Source organism: Oncorhynchus nerka, linkage group LG15 (genome assembly GCF_034236695.1).
Source record: "Oncorhynchus nerka isolate Pitt River linkage group LG15, Oner_Uvic_2.0, whole genome shotgun sequence".
Taxonomy (NCBI): Eukaryota; Metazoa; Chordata; class Actinopteri; order Salmoniformes; family Salmonidae; genus Oncorhynchus; species Oncorhynchus nerka.
This window is the reverse complement of record NC_088410.1, coordinates 18,736,163-18,753,701: the sequence shown is the minus strand read 5'-3', so window position 1 is coordinate 18,753,701 and position 17,539 is coordinate 18,736,163. Positions and strand designations below refer to the sequence as shown.

Below are 17,539 nucleotides of genomic sequence, written 5' to 3'. Positions count from 1 at the left end.
GTCGCCTGGTTATTGTATCTGTTCTGTGCACTATGTCTATAGATGAGACTGCATTGGTTAGAGAGAGAAACCATCACATCTCACCAGGAAGTCAACACAGTATTTATATCACAGAGGTGAATAGAGACAGCATACAAACACACAAACAACTCTTCTGTCACCGTCATGCCACACAAGCACCAAACACGCACAGAACCTGGGAGTACACACACAGAACCTGGGAGTACACACACAGAACCTGGGAGTACACACACAGAACCTGGGAGTACACATACAGAACCTGGGAGTACACACACAGAACCTGGGAGTACACATACAGAACCTGGGAGTACATATACAGAACCTGGGAATACATATACAGAACCTGGGAGTACACATACAGAACCTGGGAGTACACATACAGAACCTGGGAGTACACATACAGAACCTGGGAGTACACATACACAACCTGGGAGTACACACACAGAACCTGGGAGTACACATACAGAACCTGGGAGTACATATACAGAACCTGGGAATACATATACAGAACCTGGGAGTACACATACAGAACCTGGGAGTAGATATACAGAACCTGGGAGTACACATACAGAACCTGGGAGTACACACAGAACATGGGAGTACACATACACAACCTGGGAGTACATATACACAACCTGGGAGTACATATACACAACCTGGGAGTACACATACAGAACCTGGGAGTGCACATACACAACCTGGGAGTACACATACACAACCTGGGAGTACACATACACAACCTGGGAGTACACATACAGAACCTGGGAGTACACATACACAACCAGGGAGTACACATACAGAACCTGGGAGTACACATACACAACCTGGGAGTACACATACACAACCTGGGAGTACACATACACAACCTGGGAGTACACATACACAACCTGGGAGTACACATACACAACCTGGGAGTACACATACACAACCTGGGAGTACACATACACAACCTGGGAGTACATATACATAACCTGGGAGTACATATACAGAACCTGGGAATACATATACAGAACCTGGGAGTACACATACAGAACCTGGGAGTACACATACAGAACCTGGGAGTACACATACAGAACCTGGGAGTACACACACAGAACCTGGGAGTACACATACAGAACCTGGGAGTACATATACAGAACCTGGGAATACATATACAGAACCTGGGAGTACACATACAGAACCTGGGAGTAGATATACAGAACCTGGGAGTACACATACAGAACCTGGGAGTACACACAGAACATGGGAGTACACATACACAACCTGGGAGTACATATACAGAACCTGGGAGTACATATACAGAACCTGGGAGTACACATACAGAACCTGGGAGTACACATACACAACCTGGGAGTACACATACACAACCTGGGAGTACACATACAGAACCTGGGAGTACACATACACAACCTGGGAGTACACATACAGAACCTGGGAGTACACATACAGAACCTGGGAGTACACATACACAACCTGGGAGTACACATACAGAACCTGGGAGTACATACACAACCTGGGAGTACACATACACAACCTGGGAGTACACATACACAACCTGGGAGTACACATACACAACCTGGGAGTACTTATACATAACCTGGGAGTACACATACACAACCTGGGAGTACATATACACAACCTGGGAGTACACATACAGAACCTGGGAGTACATATACACAACCTGGGAGTACACATACAGAACCTGGGAGTACACATACAGAACCTGGGAGTACACATACACAACCTGGGAGTACACATACACAACCTGGGAGTACACAACCTGGGAGTACACATACAGAACCTGGGAGTACACATACACAACCTGGGAGTACACATACACAACCTGGGAGTACACATACAGAACCTGGGAGTACACATACACAACCTGGGAGTACATATACACAACCTGGGAGAACCTGGGAGTACATATACACAACCTGGGAGTACACATACACAACCTGGGAGTACACATACACAACCTGGGAGTACACATACAGAACCTGGGAGTACACATACACAACCTGGGAGTACACATACACAACCTGGGAGTACACATACACAACCTGGGAGTACACATACACAACCTGGGAGTACATATACATAACCTGGGAGTACACATACACAACCTGGGAGTACATATACACAACCTGGGAGTACACATACAGAACCTGGGAGTACATATACACAACCTGGGAGTACATACAGCACCTGGGAGTACAGAAACCTGGGAGTACACATACACAACCTGGGAGTACACATACACAACCTGGGAGTACATATACACAACCTGGGAGTACACATACAGAACCTGGGAGTACACATACAGAACCTGGGAGTACACATACACAACCTGGGAGTACATATACAGAACCTGGGAGTACATATACACAACCTGGGAGTACACATACACAACCTGGGAGTACACATACACAACCTGGGAGTACACATACAGAACCTGGGAGTACACATACACAACCTGGGAGTACACATACAGAACCTGGGAGTACACATACAGAACCTGGGAGTACACAACAGAACCTGGGAGTACACATGGGAGTACACAACACAACCTGGGAGGGAGTACACATACACAACCTGGGAGTACACATACACAACCTGGGAGTACACATACAGAACCTGGGAGTACACATACACAACCTGGGAGTACATATACACAACCTGGGAGTACACATACAGAACCTGGGAGTACTGGGAGTACACATACACAACCAGGAGTACACATACAGAACCTGGGAGTACACATACAGAACCTGGGAGTACACATACAGAACCTGGGAGTACACATACACAACCTGGGAGTACACATACACAACCTGGGAGTACACATACAGAACCTGGGAGTACACATACACAACCTGGGAGTACACATACACAACCTGGGGAGTACACATACAGAACCTGGGAGTACACATACACAACCTGGGAGTAACCTGGGAGTACACATACAGAACCTGGGAGTACACATACACAACCTGGGAGTACATATACAGAACCTGGGAGTACACATACACAACAGAACCTGGGTACACACACAGAACCTGGGAGTACACATACAGAACCTGGGAGTAACCTGGGAACCTGGGAGTACACATACAGAACCTGGGAACCTGGGAGTACACACAGAACATGGGGTGGTACAGAACCTGGGAGTACACATACACAACCTGGGAGAACCTGGGACACATACAGAACCTGGGATACACAACAGAACCTGGGAGTACACATACAGAACCTGGGAGTACACATACACAACCTGGGAGTACACATACACAACCTGGGAGTACACATACACAACCTGGGAGTACACATACAGAACCTGGGAGTACACATACACAACCAGGGAGTACACATACAGAACCTGGGAACCTGGGAGTACACATACACAACCTGGGAGTACACATACAGAACCTGGGAGTAGGGAGTACACATACACAACCTGGGAGTACACATACACAACCTGGGAGTACACAACACAACCTGGGAGTACATATACAGAACCTGGGAGTACACATACACAACCTGGGAGTACATACACAACCTGGGATTACACATACACAACCTGGGAGTACACATACACAACCTGGGAGTACACATGGGAGTACATATGGGAGTACACATACAGAACCTGGGAGTACACATACACAACCTGGGAGTACATATACACAACCTGGGAGTACACATACACAACCTGGGAGTACATATACACAACATGGGAGTACACATACAGAACCTGGGAGTACACATACAGAACCTGGGAGTACACATACACAACCTGGGAGTACACATACACAACCTGGGAGTACACATACAGAACCTGGGGAGTACACATACACAACCTGGGAGTACACATACACAGACCTGGGAGTACACATACAGAACCTGGGAGTACACATACACAACCTGGGAGTACACATACACAACCTGGGAGTGAACCTGGGAGTACATACACAACCTGGGAGTACACATACACAACCTGGGATTACAGAACCTGGGAGTACACATACACAACCTGGGAGTACACATACACAACCTGGGAGTACACACATACAGAACCTGGGAGTACACATAACCTGGGAGTACAACACAACCTGGGAGTACATATACACAACCTGGGAGTACAGAACCTGGGAGTACACATACAGAACCATGAACCTGGGAGTACACATACAGAACACTGGGAGTAGGGAGTACACATACAGAACCTGGGAGTACCTACAGAACCTGGGAGTATACACAACCTGGGAGTACATATACAGAACCTGGGAGTACATATACACAACCTGGGAGACACATACACACAACCTGGGAGTACACATACAGAACCTGGGAGTACACATACAGAACCTGGGAGTACACATACACAACCAGGGAGTACATACACAACCTGGGAGTACACATACAGAACCTGGGAGTACACATACACAACCTGGGAGTACACATACACAACCTGGAGTACACATACAGAACCTGGGAGTACACATGGGGAGTACACATACAGAACCTGGGAGTACACATACAGAACCTGGGGGAGTACACATACACAACCTGGGATATACAGAACCTGGGACACATACACAACCTGGGAGGTACACATACAGAACCTGGGAGGAGGGAGTACACACAGAACCTGGGAGTACACATACACAACCTGGGAGTACACATACATAACCTGGGAGTACACATACAGGGAGTACATATAACAACCTGGGAGTACACATACAGAACCTGGGAGTACACACAACCTGGGAGTACACAACCTGGGAGTACACATACAGAACCTGGGAGTACACATACACAACCTGGGAGTACACATACACAACCTGGGAGTACACATACAGAACCTGGGAGTACACATACAGAACCTGGGAGTACACATACACAACCTGGGAGTACATATACAGAACCTGGGAACCTGGGAGTACACATACAGAACCTGGGAGTACACATACAGAACCTGGGAGTACACACAGGAACCTGGGGAGTACACATACAACCTGGGAGTACACATACACATACAGAACCTGGGAGTACACATACACAACCTGGGAGTACACATACAGAACCTGGGAGTACACATACACAACCTGGGAGTACACATACAGAACCTGGGAGTACACATACAGAACCTGGGAGTACATATACAGAACCTGGGAGTACACATACAGAACCTATAGTACATATACAGAACCTGGGAGTACACATACAGAACCTGGGAGTACACATACAGAACCTGGGAGACATATACAGAACCTACATATATACAGAACCTGGGAGTACACATACAGAACCTGGGAGTACACATACAGAACCTGGGAGTACACATACAGAACCTGGGAGTACACATACAGAACCTGGGAGTACATACACAGAACCTGGGAGTACACATACAGAACCTGGGAGTACACATACAGAACCTGGAACCTGGGGAGTACACATACAGAACCTGGGAGTACACATACAGAACCTGGGAGTACACATACACAACCTGGGAGTACACATACACAACCTGGGAGTACACATACACAACCTGGGAACCTGGGAACACATACACACCAGTACAGAACCTGGGAGTACATACACAACCTGGGAGTACACATACAGAACCTGGGAGTACACATACAGAACCTGGGAGTACACATACACAACCTGGGGAGTACACATACACAACCTGGGAGTACACATAACCTGGGAGTACAACCAACCTGGGAGTACACATACACAACCTGGGAGTACACATACACAACCTGGGAGTACATATACACAACCTGGGAGTACACATACACAACCTGGGAGTACATATACACAACCTGGGAGTACACATACACAACCTGGGAGTACACATACAGAACCTGGGAGTACACATACACAACCTGGGAGTACACATACACAACCTGGGACACATACACAACCTACACATACCCTGGGAGTACACATACACAACCTGGGAGTACACATACAGAACCTGGGAGTACACATACACAACCTGGGAGTACATATACACAACCTGGGAGTACACATACAGAACCTGGGAGTACACACAGAACCTGGGAGTACATACACAACCTGGGAGTACACATACAGAACCTGGGAGTACACATACAGGGAACCTGGGAGTACACATACACAACCTGGGAGTACACATACAGAACCTGGGAGTACACATACAGAACCTGGGAGTACACATACACAACCTGGGAGTACACATGGGGAGTACACATACACAACCTGGGAGTACACATACAGAACCTGGGAGTACACATACAGAACCTGGGAGTACACACATACACAACCTGGGAGTACACATACACAACCTGGGAGTACACATAACCTGGGGAGAACAAACCTGGGAGTACACATACACAACCTGGGAGTACATGGGATACACAACCTGGGAGTACACATACAGAACCTGGGAGTACATATACACAACCTGGGAGTACACATACAGAACCTGGGAGTACACATACCCTGGGAGTACACATACACAACCTGGGACACATACAGAACACATACAGGGGGACACAACCAGGGAGTACACATACAGAACCTGGGAGTACACATACAGAACCTGGGAGTACACATACACAACCTGGGAGTACACATACACAACCTGGGAGTACACATACACAACCTGGGAGTACACATACACAACCTGGGAGTACATATACATAACCTGGGAGTACACATACACAACCTGGGAGTACATATACACAACCTGGGAGTACACATACATACACCTGACCTGGGAGTACACATACACAACCTGGGAGTACACATACAGAACCTGGGAGTACACATACAGAACCTGGGAGTACATATACACAACCTGGGAGTACACATACACAACCTGGGGAGTACATATGGGAGTACACAACCTGGGAGTACACATACAGGGAGTAACATACAGAACTGGGAGTACACATACACAACCTGGGAGTACACATACACAACCTGGGAGTACATATACACAACCTGGGAGTACACATACAGAACCTGGGAGTACACATACAGAACCTGGGATACACATACACAACCTGGGAGTACACATACAGAACCTGGGAGTACACATACAGAACCTGGGAGTACACATACACAACCTGGGAGTACATATACACAACCTGGGAGTACAGAACCTGGGACATATGCACACCTGGGAGTACACATACACAACCTGGGATTACACACAGAACCTGGGAGGGAGTACACATACAGAACCTGGGAGTACACATACAGAACCTGGGAGTACACATACAGAACCTGGGAGTACACATACACAACCTGGGAGTACACATACACAACCTGGGAGTACATATACAGAACCTGGGAGTACACACAACCTGGGGTACACAACCTGGGAGTACACACAACCTGGGAGTACACATACAACCTGGGAGTACACATACAGAACCTGGGAGTACACATACACAACCTGGGAGTACACATATGGGACATATACACAACCTGGGAGTACACATACAGAACCTGGGGATACAGAACCTGGGAGTACACATACACAACCTGGGAGTACAGAACCTGGAATACATATACACAACCTGGGAGTACACATACACAACCTGGGAGTACACATACAGAACCTGGGAGTACACATACACAACCAGGAGTACACATACAGAACCTGGGAGTACACATACACAACCTGAACCTGGGAGTACACATACAGAACCTGGGACACAACCTGGGAGTACATATACAGAACCTGGGAATACATATACACAACCTGGGAGTACACATACACAACCTGGGAGTACACATACAGAACCTGGGAGTACACATACAGAACCTGGGACACAAGAACCTGGGAGTACATATACACAACCTGGGAGTACACACATACACAACCTGGGAACACTGGGGTACATATACACAACAGAACATGGGAGTACACACACAACCTACAGAACCTGGGAGTACATATACAGAACCTGGGAGTACACATACAGAACCTGGGAGTACACAGACACCCTGGGAGTACACATACAGAACCTGGGAGTACACATACAGAACCTGGGAGTACACATACAGAACCTGGGAGTACACATACAGAACCTGGGAGTACACATACACAACCTGGGAGTACACATACACAACCTGGGAGTACACATACACAACCTGGGAGTACACATACAGAACCTGGGAGTACATACACAACCAGGAGTACACATACAGAACCTGGGAGTACACATACAGAACCTGGGAGTACACATACACAACCTGGGAGTACACATACAGAACCTGGGAGTACACATACACAACCTGGGAGTACACATACACAACCTGGGAGTACACATACACAACCTGGGAGTACACATACACAACCTGGGAGTACATATACATAACCTGGGAGTACACATACACAACCTGGGAGTACATATACACAACCTGGGAGTACACACAGAACCTGGGAGTACACATACACAACCTGGGAGAGAACCTGGGAGTACACATGGGACACAACAGAACCTGGGAGTAGATATACAGGGAGTACACACAACCTGGGGAGTACACATACAGAACCTGGGAGTACACATACAGAACAACAGGGAGTACACACACAGAACCTGGGAGTACACATACAGAACCTGGGAGTACACATACAGAACCTGGGGTAGTAGTACACATACAGAACCTGGGAGTACACATATACACAACCTGGGAGTATACACATACAGAACCTGGGAGTACACATACACAACCAGAACCATGAACCTGGGAGTACACATACAGAACCTGGGAGTACACAACACAACCTGGGAGTACACATGGGACAGAACCTGGGAGTACACATACACAACCTGGGAGTACAGGGAGTACACATACAGAACCTGGGAGTACATATACATAACCTGGGAGTACACATACACAAACCTGGGAGTACACATACACAACCCATGGGAGTACACATACAGAACCTGGGATACACATACAGAACCTGGGGAACCTGGGAGTACATATACACAACATGGGAGTACACATACAGAACCTGGGAGTACACATACAGAACCTGGGAGTACACATACACAACCTGGGAGTACACATACAGAACCTGGGAGTACACATACACAACCAGGGAGTACACATACAGAACCTGGGAGTACACATACAGAACCTGGGAGTACACATACACAACCTGGGAGTACACATACAGAACCTGGGAGTACATATACCCAACCTGGGAGTACACATACAGAACCTGGGAGTACACACACAGAACCTGGGAGTACATATACACAACCTGGGAGTACACATACACAACCTGGGAGTACACATACACAACCTGGGAGTACACATACAGAACCTGGGGAGTACACATACACAACCAGGGACACATACAGAACCTGGGAGTACACATACAGAACCTGGGAGTACACATACACAACCTGGGAGTACACATACAGAACCTGGGAGTACACATACACAACCTGGGAGTACACATACACAACCTGGGAGTACACATACACAAACTGGGAGTACACATACACAACCTGGGAGTACACATACACAACCTGGGAGTACATATACAGAACCTGGGAGTACACATACACAACCTGGGAGTACACATACACAACCTGGGAGTACACATACAGAACCTGGGAGTACACATACACAACCTGGGAGTACACATACACAACCTGGGAGTACACATACAGAACCTGGGAGTACACATACACAACCAGGGAGTACACATACACAACCTGGGAGTACACATACAGAACCTGGGAGTACACATACACAACCTGGGGTACACATACACAACCCTGGGAGTACATATACACAGAACCTGGGAGTACACATACAGAACCTGGGGGGGGAGTACACATACACAACCTGGGAGTACAATACACAACCTGGGAGTACATATACATAACCTGGGAGTACACATACACAACCTGGGAGTACATATACACAACCTGGGAGTACATATACAGAACCTGGGAGTACACATACAGAACCTGGGAGTACACATACAGAACCTGGGAGTACACATACACAACCTGGGAGTACACATACAGAACCTGGGAGTACACATACACAACCTGGGAGTACATATACACAACCTGGGAGTACACATACAGAACCTGGGGTACACATACAGAACCTGGGATACACATACAGAACCTGGGAGTACATATACAGAACTATTGTCTCTACCATGTTCTTCTATTCATGTTTATTTTTTATCTTGTTCTTTAATTGTTCAATTGATTATTTAATAAATGGCAAACAAAGGCCATTGTGAACATGTGAGATTACTAGGTGGTAGTTGCCTGTAAGCACAGATCTAGGATCAGCTCCCTCTCTCCCAGTCCTATTCTCAACCATCAGAGTTAATGTTAAACTGACCTTAGATCATTGGTCAGGGGCAAATCCACCAGTAGGGTGAGAGCAGTAGTAAGTCCTGTTTTCAGTCAGAAGGAAAGGGACACCTGCATGTTCCGGTTGAACACACACACACAGGTTACTCTATCTCTCACTTCCTCTTACTGTGTGTGTGTGTGTGTGTGCGTGTGTGGACGTGTTTAACTATTAGAAAGAATAACCTTTATTTTCCTAGGCAAGTCAGTTAAGAACAAATTCTTATTTACAATGACGGCCTAGGAACAGCGGTTAACTGCCTGTTCAGGGCAGAACGACATATTTGTACCTTGTCAGCTCGGGGTTTGAACTTGCAACCTTCCGGTTACTAGTCCAACGCTCTAACCACTAGGCTACCCTATAAAGAGCAGTAAACAAACAAAAATTGGACAAATTGGGGACATTTTGTTTGTCCCCACAAGGTCAAATGCTGTTTCTAGGGGGTTAAGGTTAGAATTAGTTTTAGGGTTAGAATTACATTAAAGGTTAGAGTTAGGAGCTAGGGTTAGTTTTGGGGTTAGGGTTAAGGAAAGGGTTAGGTTCGGGGTTAAGGTTGGGTTATGGTTAGGGTCAGAGTATGAGTTAAGGGTTAGGGAAAATAGGATTTTGAATGGGTATCCCCACAAAGTTAGCTGTACAAGACTGTGCGTGCGTGTCAACACTGATCTCTATAGAGAAGTGACCCCTGCTGGTGGTGTTGGGAACAACACCTAGTCATCTCATCTGACAAAACTAACAGCGGTACAACCCAAACCTCCTTATCCGTTTCTAATGGACATAACCTATTGTCTCATACCATTATGTTGTGTTGTACTGAGAAAACTTAACACAAACTGAGTCTGTATCAATGGCATAGCCTGTGTATAGCCTGGATATAGCCTGTGTATAGCCTGGATATAGCCTGTGTATAGCCTGGATATAGCCTGTGTATAGCCTGTATAGCCTGTGTATAGCCTGGATATAGCCTGTGTATAGCCTGGATATAGCCTGTGTATAGCCTGGATATAGCCTGTGTATAGCCTGTGTATAGCCTGTGTATAGCCTGGATATAGCCTGTGTATAGCCTGGATATAGCCTGTGTATAGCCTGGATATAGCCTGTGTATAGCCTGGATATAGCCTGTGTATAGCCTGGATATAGCCTGTGTATAGCCTGGATATAGCCTGTGTATAGCCTGGATATAGCCTGTGTATAGCCTGGATATAGCCTGTGTATAGCCTGGATATAGCCTGTGTATAGCCTGGATATAGCCTGTGTATAGCCTGGATATAGCCTGTGTATAGCCTGGATATAGCCTGTGTATAGCCTGGATATAGCCTGTGTATAGCCTGGATATAGCCACGTTATAATCTTCTGATTATTACAGCTCTACATTAATGAGTCATAGGCTAAAAACTGCTATGGAAAAACATTACTACATGTGTTGAATGCTCCAGGGTGAAGTTTCTCCTCTGTGCAGATCTAGGATCAGTTCCCCTCCCCCAATCCTAACCTTAACCATTAGCAGGGAAATGTCAAACTGACCCCAGATCAGCGTTTATGGTCAGTTGGGCCAGTGTTAAGCGAACAGTGGTCTTTAGTCATCAACACCTCTCATTGCCTTCCTGTGTGCCTCTGTACTTCCTGTTTCAGTGTTGCGCCACACACACATCGGTCCTCCCTTGCATCAGTTCCCCTCACGCCTGTAGTTCCTCTCTGTGGTTAGAGCTGTAGCAAACACCCAGAGGGGAGGGAGGGATGGGAGTGTGTTTGAGAGAGAGAGAGAGAGATGGATAGAGAGAGAGAGATGGATAGAGAGAGAGAGATGGATAGAGAGAGAGAGAGAGAGGCTTAGAACTGTGCAAACACCCAGAGAGAGGGGGAGAGGGTGAAGGGCAGAGAGAGGGGGAGAGGGTGAAGGGCAGAGAGAGAGCAAGAGGGAGAGAGAAGATGGGGAGGGGATACGATGTATTTGTGAGGAAGTGACAATGCTTGGTCCCATCAGCAACACAGTGCTCAACGAGTCCACCTCCCACACACACGTCAGAGCGTCAGAACAAGTGTTACAGCTATTGAATCTATTCTGCTCAATCAGGTCTACAGCCACTAGATGGCAGACGAGAGTCATCACTGTCTACAGTGCCGTCACTGAAGACAAAGGCCACAGAAACCTTAGACCTCATCACACATTACTACCACTGGGAATCAGGCCACAAATGTTACACGACTAGAAAACTCAGAAAAACATGATTGTTTTTAATGTACTGAATAAACACACACTCAAATACCCATTCAGATCCATTCCACAACCCCCTTATCATTGACATCCGTTGGTCACAGCATGAAACACACGCATGAATGAATGACACATGAATTACATACAAGACTTCACAAGGCAACATGCCGTTATTCTTTACATGGTCAGATAAGAATCACAGACTTGGTGCTCAGTGACAGCGCTTCTTCAACCTGGAATCACAGACTTGGTGCTCAGTGACAGCGCTTCTTCAACCTGGAATCACAGACTTGGTGCTCAGTGACAGCGCTTCTTCAACCTGGAATCACAGACTTGGTGCTCAGTGACAGCGCTTCTTCAACCTGGAATCCATAGTGATGAAACCGCCACGTCCACGTTACACTATTACGACGACGAAGACGTTACTTCAAACATGGACGCTCTTTTCCTCAAAAGAAAAACAACAGCTAATGTGTGGGGGGCGGGGCCAGTGGCGCTGTTCCACCTATCACCAGTCTCTGCTTTAAGCGCGGCTCTGTTTGTCCAGAGAATATCTCTGTACAGAGCAAGTAGAATTGACACATTATATTATTATATACTTGCTATATTGTATTTACTTTGCCACCATGGCCTTTTCTGCCTTTACCTCCCCTTCTCACCTCATTTGCTCACATTGTATATAGACTTGTTTATACTGTATTATTGACTGTATGTTTGTTTGACTCCATGTGTAACTCTGTGTCATTGTATCTGTTCCGAACTGCTTTGCTTTATCTTGGCCAGGTCGCAGTGTAAATGAGAACTTGTTCTCAACTTGCTACCTGGTTAAATAAAGGTGAAATAAATGAAATAAATAAATAGTAATTGTACCAGATCCCAAAGGTATGGAATCCACAGAGAACCAGTTGAGTGGGGTGGTTTGAATCCGGATTGACTCAGGTTTTGAATCAGGATGGACTACATTTGTTCTTTGTTGATGGCCTGCGGCTCTTCAAGCCTGCAAGAAAGAAAGAAGGGAAGGAGTAAAATAGTACAATGGTTAAATGACTTGAGAGAGATAAACAGAGAAATACAGGTATCGACATAACGCCGAGAGGGAGAAGGAGAGGATCAAACTGAGCTAAAATAATGAGACAAGAAAAACAACTTACTGTCATTGTCTTGTGTGTTGACAGTCTGTTCAGAAGCACTCTTCAGGCTCACTTTAAACTTCTTACTCTTCATTGGTTGTTTCACCATGACTTCAAGGTTATTCATCTCCTCCATACTATTGGTTCCCAACGATGTGGGGAGGAGATTGGACTGGTTGCCGGGCTATCACCCCGGTGTCCACGCTCTGATTGGCTGTCGATTTCCCCTTGAAGAGTTTCTTAAAAGAAGAGCGGGATTTCTTCTCCAAAATGCTGTTGGTTTTTTCGGCCCCACCTTCCCTCCGTCGGGTGGTAGCGGGGTGAGTTGATCCAACCACTCGCTGTTCACCTGCATTAGTCCCTCAGGACCCGCAGTTATAGCCGTCTTTTCTATGCCTGGTAGATCCTGCAAGGACCCCATCAGTCCAGGAACACTATTCCCGTACACCAAAGAGTATTTGGGGTTGTGGTATTTATGTGCAGGCACCTGGAGATCACCTCCACGCGAGTTGCCTAGACTGACCTGGAATCTGGATGTGGCGGCTCGTAACTGGGGTTTTACGGGCTCCACTTTGAGCACGCGCGGCGCGGCCATGTTGGGGGTGGGCTGAGGTTGAACTCCTTGTAGAGGTCCAGTTTTTCGGACACGGCGTAGAGCTCGCAGAAGTCGCGGTCGAAGAAGTCGATCACCTGGCCAGTCATGACCGTGATCATGTTGCGGTCCATCCGAGACGAACTCCACGAGAAGCTAGAGGAGAAGAAGATCACATGAACAATGTTTAGGTCTTCAATAAAGACACAGTGAAACACACACAGCAAGACAAGCTAGGAGAGAAAGAACAGATATGTGTTATGTCTTGGAAATAAACACACACACACACACACACACACACGACAGAGAGAGAGACAGAGAGAGAGAGAGAGACAGAGAGAGAGAAAGAGAGAGAGAGAAGAGGAGAGAAGAGAGAGAGAGAAGAGGATAGAAAGAGAGAGAGAGAAGAGGAGAGAGAGAGAGAGAGAGAGAGAGAGAGAGAGAGAGAGAAGAGAGAGATAGAGGAGAGAGAGAAAGAGAGAGAGAAGAGAGAGATAGAGGAGAGAGAGAGAGAGAGAGAGAAGAGAGAGAGAAAGAGAGAGAGAAGAGAGAGACAGAGAGAGAGGGAAGCATACAGCTACTTTCTCTCACCTGTAGGAGCCGAACATGACTTTGTCCCCATCCACCAGCATGTATTTACTACACAAAGAACCAAGGAGTCTACCGAAGGACAGACCCAACCCTGTCCCCTGAACTGTACGCAGTCTGATGTTCTGAAAGATACAACACACACAGTTACATAAAGGGGTTATGGTAACTGACACAGTCAGAAACAAAAGCATACCTTGAATAGCCACCATTCTCCATACACACAGAAAGACATCAACTCATGGTGTTAAACCTCCCATGTCAAACTACCATTAACATGAAGTCTTTTCAATTTAAAATGACAAAAATCACTTGACATTTCATTTATTTGGCAGACGCTCTTATCCCAAGAGACTCACAGTTTTTCCTCACTGGTCCCCCAGGCATGTCATATGATCACACATGACACAGGGCCCTTGTACAACACATAGAGGTAGGTAGCCTAAGGCCTTCAATGCTCCTCTGCTTCAGGATGAGGGACCGTCTCTTACCCGCAGGTGCTGAGCTCGACCTGCAGCCTGCAGCACATATCCAGGAAGTGTGGGACCCCGCTGACATCCAACAGGATGTAGACGGGCCACGGAGCGCCGCGACGCTGCGTCCAGCAAGGTCCTGCAGTATCTGGATGTCTGTCAGCAGGTCCATGACTATAGCTAACACCCGAAAGATACAAAGACAATCAAACTTTATTTAAAAATGGAATACAGTCAAACTTGATTTAAACACACATAGAGGCCGGGGTAATCAAATACAATCAAACTTTATTTAAACACACATAGAGGCCAGGGTAATCAAATACAATCAAACTTTATTTAAACACACATAGAGGCCAGGTAATCAAATACAATCAAACTTTATTTAAAACACCTGGAGGGAGAAACACAGCAAATACACTTAAATCAAACTATATTTAATGGTCAACAACTAAATGAAAAAAACATACAATATACAATGTATATGAAATATAGGTAAAGAACAATACATGGAAATAAAAAGTGATTAAGATCAATAGTTGTGAATCATATCGCCTTGAAAGTCAGTAAAACACGAAAAACTTCCCTGACAATACAACAATGACTGACTTCAGCTGAAAGACAAGCTGGGCCTACAGAAAACATCGCAGGCTATATACTAAACCTGGGGTGTTATAAAGGCTTATAAACAGTGACATCTTATAAACAGTGCCATTCTTCAAACTTTTATGCCAATTCCTGCAATTCTGCACATTTGCTGAGCTGAGAGACAATGTTGCTGTTTTAAATCTAGTTTCCTGCAGTTTAGGCATTGGCCATACATGTGGCTGAGCTGTACTCTTTCTCAAACATCATAACAAAATGAATGCTGCTAAATTGTTGTTTTAGGGACTTTCAACTTTCTCCTGAGCTTTTAATGTTGGTGATTGTTAGTTCTCAGAGATGATACTATGAACAAATATATATGTCATTATCTACTCCATACTTTATATCTGGTTTTAGTGCTTTAAATTTACACTGAAAGTGTTTTCATCCCTAAATTATACATCTTTTTTGATATATATATATTTTCATACTTATTTCTATTTGTATATATTTTGTACATTATTTTGGACATAGGGGCCTGAAAAAAGCTTAGGCGGCCGCCTACGTATTTCAATGGAAGAAAAATCCCTGTAGCTGACCCAACACTGACCCAACACTGACCCAACACTGACCCAACACGTCTCCTAGCTGACCCAACACTGACCCAACACGTCTCCTAGTTGACCCAACACTGACCCAACACGTCTCCTAGTTGACCCAACACTGACCCAACACATCTCCTAGTTGCCCCAACACATCTCCTAGTTGCCCCAACACATCTCCTAGTTGCCCCAACAAGTCTCCTAGTTGCCCCAACACGTCTCCTAGTTGCCCCAACACGTCTCCTAGTGGCCCCAACACGTCTCCTAGTTGCCCCAACACGTCTCCTAGTTGCCCCAACACATCTCCTAGTGGCCCCAACACGTCTCCTAGTTGCCCCAACACGTCTCCTAGTTGCCCCCACACGTCTCCCAGTTGCCCCAACACATCTCCTAGTTGCCCCAACACGTCTCCTAGTTGCCCCAACACATCTCCTAGTTGCCCCAACACGTCTCCTAGTGGCCCCAACACGCCTCCTAGTGGCCCCAACACGTCTCCTAGTTGCCCCAACACGTCTCCTAGTGGCCCCAACACATCTCCTAGTGGCCCCAACACGTCTCCTAGTTGCCCCAACACGTCTCCTAGTTGCCCCAACACGTCTCCTAGTTGCCCCAACACATCTCCTAGTGTCCCCAACACGTCTCCTAGTTGCCCCAACACGTCTCCTAGTTGCCCCCACACGTCTCCTAGTTGCCCCAACACATCTCCTAGTTGCCCCCACACGTCTCCTAGTTGCCCCAACACGCCTCCTAGTTGCCCCAACACTGACCCAACACGTCTCCTAGTTGCCCCAACACATCTCCTAGTTGCCCCAACACATCTCCTAGTTGCCCCCACACGTCTCCTAGTTGCCCCAACACATCTCCTAGTTGCCCCCACACGTCTCCTAGTTGCCCCAACACTGACCCAACACGTCTCCTAGTTGCCCCAACACATCTCC

The 17,539-nt window shown here is 46.5% G+C and overlaps 1 pseudogene; it reads right to left on the bottom strand.

Annotated features, from left to right (window-relative positions):
- Positions 1-13,948: 13,948 nt before the first annotated feature.
- The window catches only part of LOC135559794 (uncharacterized), a 5,898-nt pseudogene continuing 2,307 nt past the window's right edge, over positions 13,949-17,539 (bottom strand).